A 5,716-nucleotide genomic window follows, 5' to 3' on the forward strand; every position below is an offset into this window, starting at 1 on the left:
ATTTTACAATTTAATGAAAAATATTAGCTTATTTGAATTTGATGGCAGTAACCCATCTCAAAAAAGTAGGGACAAGGCGTTCTGTGAATGTCTGGGAAGTGACGAGACCAGTTGCTGGAGTTTTGGAAGAGCAATCTTGTCCCATTCTTGTCTGATGTAGGCAGGCCAGTTCAGCACCTGGACCCTTCAACTGTGAAGCCATGCTGTTGTGATGGATGCAGTATGTGTTTTAGCATTGTCTTGCTGCAATTTGCAAGGCCTTCCCTGAAGGAGATGATGTCTGGATGGGAGCATATGTTGCTCTAAAACCTGTGTTCTTTTCAGCATTGATAGTACCTTTCCAGATGTGTAAGCCGCCCACGCCAAAAAGGTACTAATGTAACCTGAAACCATCAGAGATGCAGGCTTTTGAACTGTGCTTTGATAATAAGCTGGGTGTTCCCTCTCCTCTTTAGTCTGCAAATTCCTAAAAGAATTTAAGATTTTGATTCCTCTGATCACAGAAAAGTTTTCCATTTTGCCTCATTCCATTTTAAATGAGCTATGGCCCAGAGAAGACAGTGGCATTTCTGGATCATGTTCACATATGGCTCCTTCTCTGCATAATACACCTGTAGGTTGCATTTGTGAATGACATGGTGAATTGGGTTGAGTGAGCTAGTATTGTAGCATTTCCAGTTCCCTCATCTGAAAGGCTATGAGATTTTTGACTGAGTTTTTGGTTAAATGCCTGATTTAAGGTCTAATGATTTAAGAGATTTTAACGGTTTTTTTTTTCTACAACATATGCAAAGATGCTGTCATTTGATCAGTCTTCAACACTCTGTCCAATGTGAATGCTGCCTTTGTGATAGACTGCTGATCTGATAGTTGTACCTTTGCAGAGACTTCAGCATGGAAATTGAACTCTGTAGATTTCTGTGGATGTCATTGCCAAGTTTGAAGCCATGAAGGCACTGTTCAACCCATTGGTTGGAGCCAAATCCCAGTCCTTCTGGAAAGCTGCGGGTATGGACTGTGTGGAAATTACAGTGAGTAAAGGTCGAGATTTTAACTTTTATTTCTCAGCATAGGCGAAGATGCCTTTGTTTGATCAGTCTTTAGTGTTCACTCAAATGTGGCTGCTGCCTTTGTGACCAGCTGTGGACCTGATGATGTACCTTTGAAGAGACTTCAGCATGGAAACCAAACCTTTTTGAACTCTTGTATTTTTTCTGTGGAAGTCATTGCCAAGGTTGTATCCATCACAGTGCATTAAACCCCATTAGTTGACGTGTCATGCAAAGATTAATGAAGTTCTTGAAGCCTGGATAGCTCAGTCGGTAGAGCATCAGACTTTTAATCTGAGGGTCCAGGGTTCAAGTCCCTGTTCAGGCAGCTATGCTTTCATTTGATTGGTCTTTGACCCTCACCTTAATGCAGTTACTGCCTTTAATAATTGTAGCTTTGAAGAGACTTCAGCATGGAAGTTGATTTCTGTGGATGTCATGGCCAAGATTGAATCCGTAAAGTCCCTGTTGTGCATTGGTTGGAGTCAGATCCCACCCCTTATAGAGAGCTGGAAAGATTGTGTTACAGTAAAGACATTATTGAGCCATCATGACTGGCTTCAGCAAAAATTCTTGCACCATAAAGTTTTTCCCATTAGAAATTTTCTATTTTTCGTGAAGTTCCTGGCATTTTTTAATACCTGGAAACAATGAAAACTTAGCAAAATTTGATTTTTTTAGAGGGTTTTAATTTGGAGAACACAGCAGTCAAAGTAGAAGCAAAATTAAATTTCATTAGAAACGGAAAGACTGACTTTCAATTAATTAAGTCAATATATAAATTAGTTTCCTCTCCTGTTTTTGAGTTAAACAAAGAGACAAAAGCAAAGAACAATGTGCATTACCAACTTTCACAAAACTGTCTGGCCTCTAAATTATCTCCAATGTTAAAAATACTCATTGAACTCATTTGACCAGCTCTATTGTTCGGATCCTGCGTGATTTCAGGAAGTCTCCCTTTTTTCCAGTTGACAGTGTGTCCTCATCCATCCACAACAGCATGTAACATCATGGACGAGCTGCCGTCTCCCCTCCACTCCTCCTTTTCCCTCCCAAAAAAAAAAGCCTCATCAAGGTCTGAGTCAATGTGAGCCTGTGAGAAATTAAATTCCCCTAATTAGGCCAGCAGATTTGCCTGCTTTATCCCTCTGCCTCCCAAACCTCCCCTCATCCAGACAAATCTCTAATTAATCGCCGCATGCTAACGTTGACTATACTTCAGAGGCCGGGCCCGGATGAATGGCGGAGGGATTCTCAAGCTTCTTCACTCTGGAAATAGGATTCTAAAAAAACAGGCTATTATAATCACACTTCTCCTATATGTGTTATGTGAGTGTGTATTCTCTTAGGGGTTATTCAGTTCGTACATCAAAAGAAAAGCAGCTCCCGGCTGTATATGGTTCTGTGGATTGAAGGGAGACTTGTGCATGCTGCATGAATGTTGCTTTCCTGTCTGCCTGCTGTGTGGCACACCACGGGTGAGAGCGTGTGTCTGGAATCATACACAGACGAGTCGGCGGAAAGAGAAACAAAAGGGCAGGGAAAAAGGATTTCTGCAGCTGATAAAGGATCAAAGTTGGCATTTCCAGCAAATCCCAAAAGTACAGACTGCTACCAATGACAACATCAGGGTTTTGAGGAGCATTAAGAAATTTGTTCACAGTCAAAAAAAGCTAGTGAGTGAGAATGCAAGGATACCGCAACAGCATGAACAAAAATGTGTTTTACCAGTGTATTCACTCAATAAAGCAATCATTTGCTGCAGAATGTTGATTAGAAAATGTTTTCCTTAGTTTAAAAAAGCTCATTAAATTTGAACACAGATCTGCAAACATCCAGAGGTTGATCTGCAGTTGAAGTACCTGTGCCTTCAGGAAAGCATGCATTTTTTTCTGTACCAAAAGTAAAACTTATAATAACAACGTATACAGAGCTCTGTTTTCAATATTTGACATATTGACCTGTTTTTTGGGGTCACCTCCCGCCCACCTCTCATTTTTTTTTGCTCCCGGGATGCTCCCATCATCTTCATACCTGTCCTGCCTGACACAATCGGCATTTATTTTAACCCCTCTGTCCCTCACCTGCAGTTTCCACACTGGTCTTGATGGAAAATCGTGAGTCCAACCAATCCAAGACCGAGACAAGACAGATTAAAAATGCTCTTGAGACAAGATGCCAAAGCTGATTTATGCTGACTTATTTTACCTCACATATTTTTTTTCAACGCTACTTTGTAGTAATCTGTTTTCACCTAGACACGGAAGATTTTTTTGTCTTTTTTTTGTCTTAAAGGGGACATATTTTACCCTTTAAAGACAAGTTTATATTGGTCTCTGAGGTCCTGAAAACATGCCTGTGAAGTCTGTTGCTGAAAAAACACTCCATTATTGGATTTTTGCTTGTCTAAAAAAAAAAACCCTCTGTTTCAGCCCTGCTGAGTATGAGCTGTTTCTGTGGCTTTAAATGTTACTGAGCTGTCTGACTCCACCCCTGACTCCGCCCCTCTCAGGCAATGGATGTGCCTTAGTGAGAGGAGGATCAGGAGAGGAGGGTGGAACTTTCTTCCAAGTGGAGAGGGCCAACAGAACCTGGAGGCGGGGCTAACCCCCCACATGACATCATGAGGGGGGGATGTCCCCTTTCAAAGCCAAATTATATAGACCAAGATTGATTTATAGAATCAATATGTGTTGAACATCCAAGGGGGTGAATACTTTTTTATAGACTCTCTATTATGCACATTAGCATCACAACAACCAATAAATCTAACCATTTTTTCTTTCCAAAAAGGGTAAAAAAAAAAAAGCAGTTTTTAAAATCATATCCCATAGGTGAAACTCTAATAATCACATCATCTCATTATACAATCTTCTTCTGATGGCAGCCAAGTGAAGGATAAGCTCAATGAACAATCCTTATGCTGGGATAATGGCAAATTTTACATAAACAGGCATTAAATCTCATTTATCAATTACCTAAAAAATGTTTTTTGAATTTGCCGTAAATGTGGATAGAGGACTGACTCACAAAAGCATCCAAATTTACAGAAAGGCGGCTGTAAAACAGCAAAAAAGTGTTGCGAAGTGGCTCAGTCAGAGGATTTATGGCTGGACATGAAAAGACTCTTTATGATGCAACCAGACAGAGTCTGATCACTTTTACATAAGAATTAAAGGAGGGCTTTCCTACAATGTACAATGTTACAATGTTACAATGTCATTTAGCAGACGCTTTTCTCCAAAGCGACATACATTTGAGAGCAAGAACAACACAAGCAATGATCTAGACAAGAAGAAACAACATCAGTAAGTGCCATCAAGTGCTTCAGGTCCAATTGGACGCAAGTGCTGCCGTGTAGAGTTTAAGGCAGAGTACCTAAAATATACATTGTTTATGTAGTTTTTTTTTTTTTTTTTTTTTTTTTTGTTATTAGACAGCAACAATGAATCAAGGAACATGTGGGATCACTAATCACCAATGTATTCCTGAATAATTCTGACCACTTTGTACAAATCTGCTTTTTCTTTTTCTCTTTTCAACATTTAATCTACTTTTCTACATTGTTGTAAACATGCAGCTCCTAAGTATATTTGTATATTTATGAGCAAATATCCCCTCTAAAGCTCCATGGATTCACCATCCAACACTCTTTGATCTACAGGCAATCCACGTGTAAACCAATCCCAGCCCCACAAATCAGCTCCTCTGAGTAGTAATTGTCTACATTCAGAGCATGAAGCAGTTGTAATGCATATGAATAACCAACCAATATCCCTGTCCTGCACATACAGTCACCCCAGTGTTTACCCCGCGCTGCCACCGTCCCACTAAACCCCAGTTACACGGAGCGATAAAGACAGAATCCATCTCATACTCTCAGCTGGTCTAAAGCAATCAGTGAGATGCGATTCCTCTCGCCGCTGGCTTTACATATTCAATCTATCTCTCTATCCTCTTTAGATAAACATAGCTTCCCGGGCTCCCCAGCTGCTGCAGTCGCTCTGTGGCTTCGCTGGAGAGAGTCGAGGTCTGCACACATAGACGAGAGGAGAGAGACGCCGCTTCTGCTGCTGCTGCGTGGGTCGAGCACTGTGTGGGTGTAGCTGCCTGTTTGAATGCAGGGGGGTGGAGTGTGTTTGCTGTAGAAATCATCAGATACCAATTTTCCCTCTCCAATACTGATTCTGAATAAGCAGCCATTACTAGAATCAATCTGTTACCAGACCCAGGCTTCAAAATTAGAAGCAGTATGCTATTAACCCTCTCTGCATGTGATGGGGTTGCTTTTATCGCAGTGTTGTGGTGGTTTAATAGAACTAGGAAGCAGCATAAATGCATAAATATAAGAATGTATACATAACGATACTACTGTAAAATTTAGAATATAGATCCCACCAGTAGGAGGCACAGTCTATTTGGTCTGGGCTTTGACTCGGCCACTCAAGCACATTCACCTTGTTGTCTTCAAACCATTTCTGTGTAGCTTTCCCTGTACACTTTGGGTCATTCTACATCTATCTTTACAAGCCTTTCAGGGCTGGCTGCTAGGAAGCATCCCCACAGCATGATGCTGCCACCACTGTGCTTAACACTGGGGATGGTGTGTTTGTTAAGCTCTCAGCCCAAGCTTGTATTGATAGTTATGAATACAGACCCAGACTAGA

At 40.9% G+C, this 5,716-nt stretch overlaps 1 non-coding gene across 1 annotated transcript; it reads left to right on the forward strand.

Moving 5' to 3' along the window:
* The first annotated feature begins 1,304 nt into the window (after positions 1-1,304).
* On the forward strand, positions 1,305-1,377 carry trnak-uuu. The gene has a single exon. It is a non-coding gene; the product is annotated as a tRNA-Lys (tRNA).
* Positions 1,378-5,716: the final 4,339 nt, after the last annotated feature.

Source organism: Cheilinus undulatus, linkage group 20, assembly GCF_018320785.1.
Source record: "Cheilinus undulatus linkage group 20, ASM1832078v1, whole genome shotgun sequence".
Taxonomy (NCBI): Eukaryota; Metazoa; Chordata; class Actinopteri; order Labriformes; family Labridae; genus Cheilinus; species Cheilinus undulatus.